Raw genomic sequence first — 18,250 nt, forward strand, 5'->3', positions numbered from 1 at the left:
AACCTCCAGCTTTGAATAAGCACCACTAAGGAACTTGAAATTTTATAGATTATAAGTTACTGGAAAACATATTTTTTACCTAGAATACCATGCAGGCAATATCTAATATAGGGGATATTTACTAGTTGTCAAAAAGGACTTTGCATACATGGATGTGTGTATGTGTGTGTGTGTGTGTGTGTGTGTGTGTGTGTGTTTGTGTGTGTGTGTATGTGTGTATACATGTATAGGTGTAAGTGTATATGTGTATACATAAATGTGGAAAGCAAAATTCAGTGTCAGGTGACTTTCTTCTGTTGCCTTCTACTTTATGTTTTGAGAGAGTATCTCTGGACATTGAACTCACAGATTTCACTAGACTGGCTAGCCAGTAAGTTCTTGAAATATTTCTCTCTGTACTACCAGATAGATCATTCTGGTACGTTCTTGTGTTCACTTATTTCATATGGCCTGTGGGAGAAAGAATGTAAGTCCTCTATTAACTAAGCCATCTTGCCTGCCAAAAAGGGCTTTAAAAATCACACACTCATTTGTTCTACATAAACACTAGTGGAGGTAAAAGGAATGAGCTATATACAGGATTTGTTTCCAAGGAAATAGTGACTCCTGTATGAATGAGCAAATACAGAGACACTCCAGAAAGTAGTAGTCTATGGAATTGAGGCATCCTATTTATCTTAGTTTTTCTTGTTGTTTTTAGACAAGATCTTGTTAGATAAACTTAGCTTATCTGACACTCATGGAGATCTATGTGATTCTGACTTCCTAGTACTATTGTTAAATATTTGTGCCAACATATATTGTCATAGTTAGTTTTGATTTTCAGTTTGAGATAGCTTCTAGTCTTCTTTGAAGAAAGTCTTAATTCAGGTATTGTCTAGATCAGACTTGCCAGTGAGCATGCCTGTGGGGGATTTTTTTGATTACTAAGATCTTGTAGGCAGGACACATTTTGTGTCTAAGGTTTTATGGGTGTGTCACTGTCCTTCCTCCTCCACAAGGATTCCTGCTTAGCAACAGGACATGGACATTTCAGGCTAAATATCTCCCATTTTTGGTTTCTCAGAGTCACCACCATAGACTCCCTGGAGCCTCCCTCATTCCAGGTTCTAGATCTCTGTCCCGTAGAGTTTATACCCATCCCATGCCAACAGCCAATTTCACTTTCCCCAGATCTCTCTATACAAGATACCCCCCCAGGGTCCTGTTTCCCTCCCTATCCTCTCTTCCATCCTGTTCCCTCTCTCCCTTCACCTCTGAGATTTATTTTATTTCCTCTACTGAGAGAGATTTAAGAATCCATCTTTGGACTCTCCTTGTCTGTACTTCATGCCTGATGTCCACTTATAAGTAAGTATATACCATACTTTGTGTCTGAGTTACCTCACTCAGGGTGATATTTTCTAGTTCCATTCATTTGCCTACACATTTCATGATTTCCATGATTATAACAACTGAGTAGTATTCCATTGTATAAGTGAACCACAATTTGTTTTTTTCATTCTTCAGTTAAGGAGCATCACTGTTGTTTCCAGTTTCTGGCTATTAGGAATAAAGCTACTGGAAATATAGTTGAACAAGTGTCATTGTGGAGTAGTGGAGCATCTTTGGGTATATGTCCAAGTGTGGTATAGCTTAGTGTTGGGGTAGAAGTAGTCCCAATTTTCTTAGATTGATTTTCAGAATGATTGTACAAGTTTGCAGCCCCACCAGCAATGGAGGAGTACTCCTCTTGCTCCACAACTTTGCCATCATGTGCTGTCCCTTCAGTTTTGATCTTAGACATTCTAATGGATATAAGAGATGGAATCTCAGAGTCCTTTTAATTTGCATTTTCCTGATGAGTATGGACACTGAATATTTCTTTAACTGTTTCTTGGCCATTAGTGATCCTCTATTAAAAATTCTGTTTAGCTTTGTACCAAATCTTTAATTGTGCTTTTTGGTTTGTTGCTGTCTAATTTCTTGTGTGCCTAGTCCCTGTGGAAGCCAGAGGATCACTTGGATTTATAGATGGTTGCAAGGAGCCATGTGGGTACTGAGACACATATCTTGGTCCACTGGAAGTGCAACCAGTCCTCTTAGCCACTGAGCCATCTCTCCAGTCCTCTCTTATTTATATTGAGACAATTTTTACTACAACTTTAAGGCTTCAGGCTCAGAGGCCAGCCTTAGATTTAGTATGTAGTTTCTTTGTATATTTTGGATATTAGATCTTTGTAAGATGTAGGGTTGGTAAAGTTCTTTTCCCATTCTGGAGGCTTTTATTTTGTTCCATTAATGGTATACTTTCCCCTACAGAAGCTTTTCAGTTTCACAAGGTCCCACTTTTTAATTGCTGATCTTAGAGCCTGTGTTGTTAGTGTTCTATTCAGGAAATTGTCTCCTGTACCAATGGGAGATAGAACATCAGCTTTTAAGTTGAGGTCTTTGATCTATATCAATATGAATCATGTCCAGGGTGATAAATAAGAATCTATATGCAGTCTTCTACATGCAGGCATACACCAAGACCAGCACCACTTGATGAAGATGCTTTCTTTCTCCATTGTATGGTTTAGGCTTCTTTGTAAAAAATCAACTTTACAGAGGATGGGTATATATCTGGGTTTTCAATCTGATTCCATACATTAATCTGTCTGTTTTTATACCAATATCACATGGTTTTTAATGATTATTGTTCTGTAGTACAACTTGAAGATGGGGATGGTGACTCTAGAAGTTCTGTAATTGTTCAGGTTGTTTTTGCTATTCTGGGTTATATATTATATATATATAATTGAATATTGTTTTTTCAATATCATTAATGAGTTGTGTTGAAATTTTGATTGGAATTGTACTAAATCTGTAGATTGCTTTAGGTAAGATTGACATTTTCACTATTTTAATCCTACAATTCATGGTCTTGGAAGATCTTCCCATCTTCTTATATCTTCAGCAATTATTTTTCTTCAGAGACTTGAAGTTTTTGTAATACAGGTCTTTTACTTGCTTAGTTAAAGTTAGAGCAAGATGTTTTTACATTATTTGTGGCTGTTGTGAAGTGTGTGGTTTCCCGACTTCCATTCTCAACCTGTTTCTTATTTGTATAAAGGCAGGCAATTGCTTTTTGAGTTAATTATATATCCAGCCACCTTGATAAAGTTCCTTATCAGCTATAAGTGTTCTCTGATAGAATTTTGGGGTCACTTATGTATAATATTATATCATCTGAAAATTGCAATACTTTGACTTGTTCATTTCCAATTTGTACTCACTTGATCTCCTTTGGTTGTCTTGTTGCCCTAGCTAGGCCTTCAAGTAATATAATAAAGAAATATGGAGATAGTGGACAGCCTTGTCTTGTCTGTGATTTTAGAGAAATTGCTTTTAAGTTTTTCTCCATTTAACTAGATGTTGGCAATTGTAGAGCTGCTGTTTATTGCCTTTATTGTATTTAAGTTTGGACTTTGCAGGGCTGTTGGATTTTATCAAATGCTTTCAAGAATCTAATGAGATGATCATGTGTGTGTTTTTTTCCTTTCAGTTTGTTTATATGGTAGATTATATTGGTGGGGTTTTGTATATTGAGCCACCCCTGGATCCATGGAATGAAGTCCACTTAATAATGTTAGATGGAATCTTTGATGAGTTCTTAGGTTCTATTTTACATTAATGTTAATAATGAAAAATGGTCTGAAATTCTCTCTCTTTCTCTCATTGTTGTCATTGTCATTGTTGTTGTTGTTACTGAGTCTAAGTGTGGTTTAGGTATCAAGGCCTCATAGAATGAGTTTAACAGTGTCCCTTCTGTTCCTATTGTATGGACTCATTTGAGAAATATTGATAATATCTCTTCTTTAAATGACTGATAGATTTCTGCACTAAAACCACCAGGTCCTGGACTTTTTTGGGGGGTGGGGCACTGAAAGGGAGTTGGGAGTCTTTTAATTAGTCCTTTTATTTCCTTAGATGTTATGGTAGCACTATTTAGATAGTTTACTTGGTCCTGGTTTAAGTGATATCTGTCCAGAAAATAATTTATTTCATTTAGGATTTCTAACTTTGTGGAGTACATGCTTTTGAAGTAAGTTGTAATGAATATTTGTATTTCCTCAGTGTTTGTTGTTATGTATGCTTTTTCATTTCTGATTTATAAAATTTGGATATTGTTTCTCTTAACTTTAATTTGGCTAAGGATTTGCTGTTTTGTTGATTTTTTTCATAGACCTAGCCCTTGATTTGACTCAATGTTTTTATTGTTTTTTTTTCCATTCTAATTGATTGATTAATTTCATTCTTTGGTTTTATTATTTCCTGTGTCAACTCTTCCATGAGGAATTTGCTTTTTATTTTCCTTGAGTTTTCAAGAGTACTTTTAAATTGCTAGTAGGAGAACTATCCAATTTCTTTATGGAGGCACTTAATACTATGGACTCCCTTCTTAGCATTGCTTTCACTGTGTCCCATAAGTTTGGTATGCTATACATTTATTTTCATTGAATTCTAGAAATTCTGTTACTTCTTTATTTCTTCCTTGACACAGAGATTGTTGAGTAGAGAGTTGTTCAATTTCCATGAATGAGTAGGCTTTCTATTGTTTTTGTTGTTGAATTCCAACTTTAATCAATGATGGTTTGAGAGAATACAAGAAATTATTTCACCCTTTATAGATCTGTTGAGATTTGCTTTGTGACCAACAATATGTTAAATGTTGGAGAAGGATTTATGATGTGCTAAGAAGAAGGAATATTCTTTTGTGTTTGAGAGAAATGTTTTGTAGATATCTGTTACATTCGTTTGATTCATAACAGCAGCTAGTTTCATTATTTCTTTGTTTAAGTTACGTCTTGATGACCTGTTCATTGATGAGATCTACTTGTTAAAGTCTCCTATTTTAAATATGTGGTAGTCCATGTAAAATGTAAGCTCCAGAAAAGTTTCTTTTATGAATGTGGTTACCTTTGCATTTAAGGCATAGCTGTTCAGATTTGATATGTCACCATGGTTGGATTTTCATTTGATGAATATGAAGTCTTTTTCTCCATCTGTTTTGATTATATTTGGTTGAATATCTAATTATATATTACAATGGCTACTCCAGCTTGTTTCATTGATTCATTTGTTTGGAAAAAGCTTTTTCAGACATTTACTAAGGGAATGTCTATCTAAAAAAGATAGATTGAGGTATGTATTTTGCTTGTTTGGGTTTTTTGTTTTGTTTTTAAAATAGAAGTTAGTACTTTTGTATGACAGAATATTTATTTAAACCTGAGAAATGCAAAAGCAAGCAATGTTGATCAAAATTTCCTGCAACATACATAACACAGTTCAAAAGAGTGCTATATATCCCTATGCTTACAAAATTAGCAAAGTCATCTGCACAAGAAAAATTCATCTTTTTGTTGTTGTTGTTCCATCTTCTTCAGCTAGTTTTTTTATTGGTTATTTTAATTATATTTCAAATGTTATCCCCCTTCCCCGTTGTCCCTCCACAAATCTGCTATCCCATCTCCCCTTCCCACCTATATGCAACAGAAAGATGAATCCTAATTCTGCATCCACTCTGATAACCTGCGTCTTTTTATTGGAAAATTGAGTATATTGATGTTACACAATATTAATATTACCAATATTAATATTAATATTACCAATATTGTTAATATTTGTTATTTCAATATTAGTGGTGGTACTATAGTTTGTGTGTGAGTGTGTGTGTATGTGTGTGTATGCATGTGTGTATGTATATGTGAGAGAAAGAGAGAGAAAGAGAGAGAGAGAGAGAGAGAGAGAGAGAGAGAGAGAGAGAATCTCTTTTTCCATTGTAGGGCTAGATTAATGGTAATATATTGCTTAAATTTGGCTTTTTCATAGAATGACTTGTATTCTCTACCTATAATTTCTAATGGTTTTGGTGGATATAGTAGTCTGTGCTGGCATCTGTGATTTCTTAGAGTCTGCTTGGTATTTGCCCAGACTCTTCTGGCTTTTAAAGTCTTTGTTGAGAAGTCTGGTGTAATATTTAGAGATCTGCCTTTATATATTATTGGACCTTCATCCCTGCATCTTTTAATATTTATTCTCTGCTACGTATATTCAGTGTTTTGATTATTATGTGGGAAGACAATTTTCTTTTTTGCTTCACTCTATTTGGTGTTCTGTACGCTTTCTTTTTTGGTGGTTATAAGCATCTTTTTCTTTAGGTTACGGTTTTTTTTTTTCTATGATTTTGTTCAAGACGTTTTCTGGGCCTTTGATTTGGGAATCTTCTCCTTTGTCTCTTCCTATTATTCTTAAGTTGGCCTTTTCATAGTGTACATTTCCTGGATGTTTTCTGTTTTGACCTTTTTAGAAGTAGTATTTTCTTTGACCAATTGAATTTATTTTCTCTTGTATTTTCTAAGCCTCAGATTCTCTTCTATCTAATTGCATTTCATTAGTGATGCTTGAATCTGTACTTTCTGTTGCCTTCCCAGTATTTTCTATCTCCAGGATTACCTCAGTTTCTGTTTTGCTTTATTGCTCTTATTTCCATGTTAAGGTCTTAAACAGTTTTTTTTTTCCTAATTGATTGTATTTTTCTCAATTTCTTTGTATGTACTCATTTACTTTTAAAGGCTCTACCTATTTAAGGCCTCTATCCTCACCATAAGATTAGATTAAGGTCTCATTTTCCTGCTTGTCAAGTGTGTTAGACAATCCAGGACCTATTTATGTATGATAGCTGTGTCTTTTTGGTGTCATAGTGCCCTGACTTTTGTTGATTATGTTCTTATTCTGGTCTTTAGCCATCTGATTGTCCATAGTGTTGAAAGGACTGTAGTCACTGATGGCACCAAGACTCTGGGGTTGTGGTTTTAGCTTGTAATCCTGGAAGGCAGCAGGCTTCTGTGATTACAGATAAATATCCCTGTCACAGTTACAGCAGGCCTCAAGTGATGCAAAAAGAACTGGTAATCCCTGATGGCTTCAGATCTCTGCCCACCTTATGCAGCAAAAAGTCTCTAGGGTGGCAGGTAGAATTTTGTCCTGCAGAGACAAGGATGACTTGACAGGGGCAGAGCATGCTTGGAGAACTAGCTGGTGGAGGCTTATTGCTTGGGAAATCTCCCTTGATTATCCCAGCTGTCAACAGACAACTGGTATGACTCTTGTATATTCTCATACACATGTATAGCGATACTTCACAAATACACATATTCATAAAAACATATGTATGAATACTACCATACATGTAGAAATGTATCAAATGTATGTACATGCATGTATTACATACATGCACATGAATACATACATACACACTAATACTTCACACACATACATAAATTATACATATATTCATAGACACATTGTACATATTTATACACCATAAACACACATAAATATATACACATATCATATAAACAATAATATACATTACAGTTAGACATGTGCACACACATCAGATCCACAAACACAAATACACATATCACACACACACACACACGTTTCCGCACAAAAAAAATCTTCACAAGACTCACAATTTGTCCAAGGCTAGACCTCAAGATGGCTGTAGTCCTATAATCTGACTACTTTTTTTATTGGATATTTTATTTACATTTCAGATGTTATCATCTTGCCCCAATGCTCCCCCGCCCAGGAACTCCTTATCATATGACTCCTCATACTGCTTCTATGAGAATGTGCACCCACCTACCATCCCCACTCCTACCTCTCCACCCTCTAATTCCCCCATTTTGGGCATCCAGCCTTCATAGGACAAAGGATCTCCTCTCCTACCTATGTCTGATAACGCCATCCTCCCCTACATATACAGCTGGAGCCATGGGGCCCTCCCTATGTGATCCCAGGATGGTGGTTTAGATCCCCTCCTGTAGTTTCTGTCCCACATTTTGTCTCCATATTTACTGCCTTGAGCATTTTGTTACAACTTCTAAGAAGGACCAAAGGACCCACACTTTGGTCTTCCTTCTTCATGAGCTTCATGTGGACTGTGAGTTGTGTCTTGGGTATTTCGAGATTCTGGGCTAATATCCAATTATCAGTGAGTGAATGCCATGTGTGTTCTTTTGTGATTGGGTTACCTCACTCAGGATGATATGTTCTAGTACCATCCATTTACCTAAGAATTTCTCGAACACATTGTTCTTAATAGAAGAGTAATATTCCACTGTGTAAATGTACCCCATTTTTTATATCCATTCTTCTGTTGAAGGACATCAGGGTTCTTTCTAGCTTCTGGCTATTATAAATAAGGCTGCTATGAACATAGTGGAGCACATGTCCTTTTTATATGTTGGAGTATCTTCTGGGTGTATGCCCAGGAGTGGTATAGCAGAGTCCTCAGGTAATGCTATGTCCAATTTTCTGAGGAAACAACAGACTGATATCCAGAGTGGTTTCACCAGCTTGCAATCCCACCAACAATGGAGGAGTGTTCTTCTTTCTCCACATCGTCACCAACATCTGCTGTCAGCTGAGTTTTTGACCTTGGCCATTCTGACTGGTGCAAGGTAAAATCTCAGGGTTGTTTTCATTTGCATTTCCCTGATGACCAAGGATGCTGAACATTTCTTTAGGTGCTTCTCAGCAACTCGAGTTGCCTCAGTTGAGAATTCTTTGTTTAGCTCTATACTTCATTTTTTTGAATAGGGTTATTTGGTCATCTGGAGTCTAATTTCTTGAGTTCTTTGTATATATTGGATATTAGCCCTCTATCAGATGTGGGATTGGTAAAGATCTTTTCTCAATCTGTTGGTTGCCAATTTGTCGTAATGACAGTGTCCTTTGCCTTATAGAAATTTTGCAATTTTATAAGGTCCCATTTGTTAATTCTTAATCTTAGAGCATAAGTCATTGGTGTTCTGTTCAGGAACTTTTCCCCTGTGCCCAAGTATTCCAGATTCTTCTCCACTTTCTCTTCTATTAGTTTCAGAGTACCTGGTTTTATGTGAAAGTCCTTTATCCACTTGGACTTGAGCTTTGTACAAGGAGATAAGAATAAATCAATTTGCATTCTCCTACATGTTGTCCTTTAGTTGAACCAGCACCATTTGTTGAAAATGCTGTCTTTTTTCCACTGAACATCTTTAGCTCATTTGTTAAAGTTCAAGTGATCATAGATGTGTGGGTTCATTTCTGAATCTTCAATTTTATTCCATTGATCTTCCTTCCTGTCTCTGTACCAATACCATGCACTTTTTATCATTATTGCTCTGTAGTAGAGCTTGAGGTCAGGGATAGTTATTTCCCCCAGAAGTTCTTTTATTGTTGAGAATAGTTTTCAATATCATGCATTTTTGTTATTCCAAATGAATTTGAGAATTTATCTTTCTAACTCTGTGAAGAATTGAGTTGGGATTTTAATGGGGATTGCATTGAATCTGTTTATTGCTTTGGAAAGATGGCCTTTATTTCATTATTAATCCTGCCAATCCATGAGCATGGGAGATCTTTCGATCTTCTGAAATCTTCTTCAATTTCTTTCTTCAGGGATTTTAAATTCTTGTCACGCAGATCTTTCACTTGCTTGGTTAGATTCACACCAAGGTATTTTAAATTATTTGTGACTATTGTGAAGGGTGTCTTTTCTGATGATGCCAGGTAACATTGGTTTCTGTTGCTTATGTTTTTGTGTTTGCCTTTTGCCATCTGATTATCTCTAGTGCTACTTACACTCAGGGTCTCTGACTGGAGCCTGTCTTTCTAGTTATCTTGCTCCTGTGAGAACTCCTCAGATTTGAGTTGTCCTGTGATCCTAAGCTCCTGTGTGGAAGAGCTCCTGTGACTCATGCTGCCTCTGGGATTCTGAAATCCTGCTGCTCTGAGTGTAGTGCTTCCTCTGCTGCTCAGAGTGCAGTGGTTCCTCAGCTGCTCAGCTGCTCTAGTAAAGTTCAGGATAAAGTGTCTTCACAGGAGCAGACCAGTCAGGTGTCTGCCCCAGCCAAAAGGACCACAATCTGACTTCTTGTTGGTGTTTCCTATCCTATTCATTTCCTCTGATGGATCATCCATATAAAGCTACAGTGGACAACCTCCATGTCTTATTTATAGTAAGTAATAAATATGCTGACTGGATTGAAAATGATCTACATTTTTAGAAGCTTATTTTCTCCCATAGGGCTACTACTGTAATAGTAAATTATTAATAGTTTACTATTGTAAACTAATGAATCAAAACCGGCAATGTCAAGATTCATAAAATATTACCCTTTCAGCTTTTAATTCAATACTGTTCTTTTTTGTTTTCTGTTGTGATAATAAACACCATGAGAAAAACAACTTGAGAAGAAAAAGGTTTATTTGATTTGAAAAAGGTTATTCATTAATATTACAAAAAAATATATAGCTCAACCTTTAGTAGTCCCATAGTCTTTAATATTTTAAAGACTTTAACGTTTCTATGTCTCTTTAAAAGTCCAAAATTTCTTAAATGTGTGGTATTGTAAAGTGAACAACATGTTCAATATTTTCTAATTCTAAAACGGAAAATCCATGGCATTAAACTAAAAAAAGTCACACTAAAAGCAAACCCCAAATCTATCAACATAAACAGCTTAATATCTGGCATGTAAGACTCACTCATTATTTTGGGGTGTTCTAAAGAGATTGAACAATCCCACATCTCTGCTTTTTGTCTGTGTGAAACCTGAGGAACACTCTCTACACAATATCAACTCAATGATGCTTCTCTCTTACTATTCACAACTAATTCTTCAGCACCAGGTAACCACCATCCATGGTCCCAATGTTTCACAGAAGGTAATATTCTTACAGATTCTTAATTCTTAATACATTATAGAAATGACCTTAATATAATTTTCTTTTCCACCTCTCAAACTACCCTCTGAAACTTCATGGGACAGTCCACTGTCTTACACGTTTCTTTCAGAAATCTTATGTTCTATTCTTATAGAACAACAGGTCATCAAGATTTGAACATTTACTGGCTTTCCAGCTCAATTTTCCAAATAATTTAAACACTCTCTCCCAAAACAACATGATCAGGTCTCTCACAGTAGTGTGTCACATTTGTCTATCAGTTTTTTTCATAATTTGCTTTCTGTTGCTGTTTAAACACCATGGACAAAAGGTAATTTGGGAGGAAAGTGTGAATTTTGTCTTATACTTTCAGGACACAGTCATTGAGATAAGTCATGGTTGGAATTCACAGAAGTATCTGAAGCAGCAATCATGGACAAATGCTGCTTATGGCTTGCTTTCAGACTCATTTTCAGCTTCTTCTTTTTAAATAATATTTTATTTTGAATTAATGTGTATGCTTGTGTGTCCACATGTTTGTTATGATGATTGTGGATGCCTGTGGAAGCCAGAGGCACCAGATACACTTGAGTGGTTGTCTTTTCTGAGAACAGTGAATGTCCTTTTTGGCTGAGCCATCCCCCCAACCCTCAGCAATTTTTCTTGTACATTCAAGTAAGCTTACAAGAGAGGGTATTAGGCTTGTTCTTTATAAATCACTTAGAGTCCTAGGTTAGTTGTTGTGTTTTGTTTTTTGTTTTGTCAGTTTGACATGATCTAGCATTATTTGGGAAGAAACGTTCAATAGAGACAATGGTTCTGTCATATTGTCTATAGACAAGTCTGTAATGGCATTTTCTTGATTAATGACTAATGTGGGAGAGGTACCATGCCTGGAGAGTTAGTTGTGGAAGCTACAAGAAAACATATTCAGCAAGCTATGAGGACTAAGACAGTGAGCAGCATTTCTCCGTGGCCTCTGCTTCACTTTCTCTCTCCAGATTTCTGCTTTGAGTTTCTGGTTTAACCTCATTCCATGATGGACTATAAAAGGTGAGTTGAAATAAATTCTTTTTTGCCTCATGTTGCTTTTGGTCATGTCATTTTACCATAGTATTAAAGGAACAAACTAAGACAGTTAACAATTAAGAAAGTATCCCACAGACATGTGCACCAGAAAATCTAATAAAGACAATACTTCATGTAGCTTCTCTATTTCCAGGTACATGATGCTTACAATGAAGATTTACCATGACAGGTGCTAAGCACTATTACAAGCCAGAGTATATATATTTTTTAATTTTAATTTGTTTTTTTTTTCAGAGTACGAATGTGAGTGTGTGTGCGTGTGTGTGTGTGTATGCATGTGTCAGTTATCAACCTCAATGATATTACTTAGGCACTGTCCTAGTATTTGATACAGGATATGACAATCTCTTGGAACCAAATGAGTTAAGTTAGCTGAAATGAAAGCTCCAACCTCCCTAATTTTACCTCTCCAAGTTTACCACCATGTTCAGGGATTTGTTTGGTTTACATCATTTTTGGAGATTGAATTCAAGTCATTATGCTTGCAATGCAAACACTTTAACAAACAAGACATCTCCCTATCCCATGTGTCCTTTTCTTTTATGACATGCTTTTTAATTTACTCATTTACTTTATACATTTATATACTAAAAACTAAGTTTTGAACTCTCCTTCAATAAGACAATCATAGTAGAATAAAATTCAATATTAACAAGAAAGCAGATCTCATATCTTATAAACAGAAGATTAGTTTAAATATACGATTGAGTAGGAGGAAACAAAGGACTGACCTCAGTAGTGGCATCTCATCTGGCTCCAGGAGTTAAATACCTCAGAATTTTGGAAACCAACATGCATTTGTTGTCTGGAAGCATGTTCTTTTTGTAACAAGAAAACAAATTCTAGGAGAATCAAAATGATCCATTCTTTAGTATAAATACCCATATCTGGAGCCTGGGAAGATGGCTCAAAGGATAAAAACACTTTCTGTTCAAGTGACCAGAGTTTGAATCCCTAGCAGCTATGTACAAAGCTTGATATCATATTATATGTTGTGTTCTTAAAGCTATGGGGAGCAGCGGACGTCAGATAAGAGGAGCTTCAAGAGCAGACAACCTAGCCAGCCAAAACTGCAAGTTCTTTATTCACCAAATTACACAAGAAGACATCTAGTGTCCTGTGGCCTCTGCAGGATGGTATATGTATCTATACATTTATATTCTTAGATTCATATGAACACACACACACACACACACACTTTCAGTAAAACCCATGAGGGTGAATCTGAAGCTATTGTACTTTATCTTATATACTAATTTTATAACACTTAGACGGGCTATCTTCATTTAGTGGTTTCATGGGATGAATTCTCATTTAAAATGAATTAATTCTTCAAAATGCTGGTGAAACACTATAAAAATCACGGTTACCGGAATCCATTTTATAATGCTATGCTACTTATTCTTCAGTAAAATCGTGAAGGGAAGAATGGGGGCTTTTCATTGATTCTTGCCGAGTGCCTAAGACACTGAATTTTCTGTAAATGTGTGTAGAATAGACACTGTAATTATCATCATGTCAAATCTCAATTCAATTTGAGTTGCGTACTTTTTTATTGATCACCCTTTATTAATGATATTTCAGTAGGCCTTACATGATAGACCATATTGATTTTAATAAAATGTGCATTGATTAAGGCAAAATGTCAGCTTTCTGCCTTGAATACAATCTGGCAATCATTAAAGAACATTATAATTTCATGAAATCAAGTTATTCACTTTAATTAAAAATAGCTTTAGTTTGCCCTTCATATGATTGTGGAGGGTATTGAGTCAAGATTTAGCACAGAATCACTTTAATCAAAAGCACTCTTTGGATCTTAAAAATATAAAATTCCTCCAAATGTTGCATATATGTGTTCTTGATGAATTTACATTAAAGCATAAGCAAAACAGGTCAGTCATATCACCCTAAACTTTACTTTTGGAATGAAACAAATGAGAATTTTAAGATTCCACCACCTACTATTAATTCTTGTTGCATATTATATTCTAAAGGTACAATCATAAAGCTGAAGAGATTCTTTTTGTAACCTTCCTCTTCTAAAAGTTTTCCTTTTCTTTCTACATATACTTTTGTTTGCAAATTGTCAATATATTTTGTCCTCTATTTTTCTTCTTGCATAGTTGTGAGTGTCTATGTGTCTATGTGTTTGTGTGCACATGCAGGTACAGATTTTTGGCTTTGCAGTGTCATATATATGCAGGCCAAAAGATAACCTGTGGTATTGGTCCTCACCTTTGATTATGTTTGAAATTCAGACAACTTTCTTAACCACTTAGTATACCAGACAAGCCAGCCTATAAAATTATCGGTATTCTCCTGTCTCAGAGTCCTTTCTTATAATAGGAGTTTTTTATCTGTCTTTATTCATTCTCAGAAATTCAAACTAAGCTCTTCATACTTGTGTGGCAAGTGTTTTTCCCATTTACTTGCCTTCCCAGACACCTAGGTTGTATTTCAAATAAAATGCTATATATAAACAGAAGTTCACACAATTCTAATTGCAAACAAAGTTCATGTATACCACTCATCTAAGGGTTTCTATCTTCTAATAGAAGAAAACATTTGGCTCTTCAATATCAACTTCATTTCTAATGGTGGACTTCTGAATGTATATCCTCAGGCAAAGCTCTCAAGAGACTTGAAACCATAGTAAATTGTCTTTCACAATTAAAATGACTTATTTTTTTAAATCAGTGATTCTCAACATTCCTAGTGCTCTCACCCTTTAATATAGATCTTCATGTCGTTATAATCTGTAACCATAAAATTATTTTCATTGCTATCGCTTAACTGTAACTTTGCTACTGTTATGAATTGTAATATAAATATCTGTGTTTGCTGATGGTCTTAGGCAATGCCTTTGCAAAAGTGCTTTGACCTCCAATAGAGTTGTGGTTCACAAGTTGAGAGCCACTGCTATAGATTCTTTCTGTTACTCGCTCTCATAGACCAAGAGCTATGTGTGGTCTTGTCACCCTTAAAAACTCCCAGGCATGACTTTGTCTCTCCAATAGACATGCACTCACTCTCTGGATACCCCAGAAATAGCTAATGTCAGGCTAAATGTGGTACCCTTTCCAACTTCTGCCCCATAAATACCCCCTAGGTTGTTAGCATACATCAGACTTTTATTCTTACACCAGAAGTCCCCTTCAAAGCCTTTTTTTCTGAATATAAGCATGCCACCCAGTTACTTGCCCAATTATCTATTTTTCCCCATCTACCTTGCAGTTACCATTGGCTGAACAGGAAAAAAAAAAGGACACAGAGATGTTGGTCAAGGTATGAAGTTTTAGATGTAAAAACTGTGTGACTGACCAATAGTGAACTATCAAATGTGCTACTGAGAACTAGGAACGTAAATTTCAAGTGACTTATTAGAAAACATTGATAAATACATGGTCATGTATTAAATATCCAAACTTTATCATGCCACGTAGAGTGAAACTTAACAGAATGTCACATCATAGTACACAGATATACAATTATGGACTGTCAGTCAAAAAATCTTAACAATAATTTAAGGAAAAGTAGAAGAGATAATAAATACTACAAAATACTTAAGCAACTTTCTCTAAATGTGACTTTGTTCTAGCTGAGACTTGCTAGTACAAGGCTTTGTTCAGCAGTATATATCATTCATTCTTTGCTGTAGCTAGAATGCTTGAAGAAAATCAGGAGATAAGAGGATAAGCCATTGGATAAGGAGGTACTCTGCAACAAGGGTACACTGACTCGTGTTCAATTAGGAACTCTTTGAGTGCATTAAAAATAACCATTTGAGATGCAAAAAATAATTATTTAAAAATGAAGCAACACAAGTTTAGAAAATCATCTTACCTAATAAAATACTGGGTTATATGAGAGAGAGAGAGAGAGAGAGAGAGAGAGAGAGAGAGAGAGAGAGAGAGAGAAGAAGAGAGAGAAATTAGACATCCACCTGATGAATAAGTTTTTTCTAGAATATAACCAGGTTAAAAGCAAAACAAAATTTCATTCCTCTGAGTATTTAGTGGTGACATTTTTTATATTACTTGTGTATAAAGAAGGAATTTTAAAATTTTCTTCTTTGCTATGTTTCTAAAATCCACATGAGCCACAGAGACACCAATCTACTTCTGAATAGATGCCAATTGTATAACTACACATGATACAGCACAATAATGAAAGTGTCCCCAAAAGTGGTAGAGGGTAGGTTTCATTTTCTGCTAAAGAAGAAATCTCTTTGAAATTCACTTGCTTTCAGTTTAAATGAACACTTCAAATGCATTTTATTGAGTAACTGTGGAGGGAAGTCAATTAATTTGGCACTATTTTTCTCTTGTTCCATAGTAAAGTATTAACTACTTATGGAGAGTTTAACTGACATTTCTGGAATATATTTAGGTAGAAACGTTAACTTATTCATGATCTACATTCTGGTGAGAGTAAATTACTATAGACTACCTTTTCTTCCTTTTGAGAGACATAATCACATTTTCAGGGATGAGAAGATAGCTCAGAGGGTATAAGTGCTTACCAGGTATACATGATGAGCTGAGTTTAATCCCCAGGGTCTACATAAAATGCCAGATTAGAGGATGAACAACTGTAATCCCAGCAGTCCTACTATGAAGTGGGAGGTTGAGCCAGAAGAATTCCTGAAGATAATGGGCTAGCTAGCCTGGAGAATGATCCACAGAAGCCAGAATAAGATTCAGTTTCAATGAGAGCACTGATGGCCTAAAGTCAGCCATAGGCCTAAAATCAGCAATAGGCCTGATATACATGCCTGCTAACACAAAGTCTTGAGTCTCTGTGGAAAAACACTGAAACAGATGCCTAGAAGCTATTGTAAACAAGTAGCTTTGCTAGGCTGAATACATAGACCTTGTCGATAGGTAGCCTTGGTGGATAGTACCAACTTAGATAAGGACAAGTGAATCGTAGGCAGAGTCATAGTGATCTGTGCCCTGAACCTTCACCCAGCTGACACTCTGTTCTGGAAGATATCTGTACTCTCCCTGAACACCTACACCCCTGTGTCATCCCCTCCCAACATCCTGTCTTTTTGTGTATATAACTCGTATGTAAAAAAGTAAAAATTACGGTTTGATCAGCCTATCGACAAGCCGTGTTCCTTTGTGTTCACCCATTTTTCCTCATTCTCTCTTAGGTGATCTCCCCGGACCCTGTTTAATGCCCTGCTGGACAGGACATGTCAGCTCACAGTATTTTTTAAACTAATATAGGTGTGATCTTCATCTTATTTTCATTGCTTCTTTATCTGTGATCGTCTTATGTCTTGACCTTCACTCATTCCTGCAGCCATGGAAATTGCTTCTTATTGAACAATACTTATGAATGGAGGCTTGAGGTCCTTGACTCTGTTGGTTTTGGTTCCCTGAGTTCTTTCTTTACTTTCTGAGAGACCCTTGCCTTACATGAATTATAAATTAGATGTAGTCACAGTGTCCTCCTGGGTCTTTTAAAATCCACAGCAGCTCCAGAGAAGCTCAACATGTGCGACAGTTTCTTCCAATATAGAAGTTTATACTCTGTCACATTAGAGCTATCATTTAGATCCCATTTGGCTCAATTGTAACCCTCCTGGGTACTTTTTCCTGGAAGATTCCAAGTCTATGTATCACAGCAATACTGGCTCATTGATTGTATTGTGGGTCTAAGAACAGTAATTACATTGAGTCAACCAAGGTGTTCAACAGATATTAAACAGATATTTAATAGATATTAAAGCACAGTCTACATACATAAGGAAATTGTTTCAGCCATATAGATGAATGAAGGTATGGATAAAACTGGAAAAAAATATATTAAGTGAATTAAAGCCATTCCATGAAAAAAAAATATCATGTTTTATGTTATTTGTCACTCTAAATGATATGTATTCACACACACACACACTTAAGCAGATGTTAAATTCACTAAGATAACAAAAGGAACAAATAAGAGGGGATAAAGGAAAAAGTGAAGTTAGTATATGGGTAGGATGACTAATGCATACCAATGTGAAAAAATACTAAAATAGAATATTTTAAAGTTTTATTTAATGTTTTAAAGTAGTCAGTGTTTTTTATTCCACTATGCCCAAAGCTCATAGTTCATTTTTTTTATAATTTGTGGTTGGTTCCTTCATATACATATTTAATCCTTATGAACTTTAATCACACTGTGTCTTCTGTTTCTCTTGCTCTTGACTGTTCTCTGGTAAAGGACGGTGACTATTTTTGTCAATCTCTTCTTTCATGCTCAGTCCTTGTGATTCCATTGTAATGACACCAAATCTATCTCTACTTGTGACCATACACTATATGAATTTTGAATTTACTTTTCTCTTTCTGTTTATTTAAAGATTTATTTATTTATTTTATGTACATGAGGACTCAGCCACATCAGAAGAGGGCATCGGATCCCA

The sequence above is a fragment of the Grammomys surdaster genome, unplaced genomic scaffold, assembly GCF_004785775.1.
Source record: "Grammomys surdaster isolate TR1022 unplaced genomic scaffold, NIH_TR_1.0 189, whole genome shotgun sequence".
NCBI classification, from domain to species: Eukaryota; Metazoa; Chordata; class Mammalia; order Rodentia; family Muridae; genus Grammomys; species Grammomys surdaster.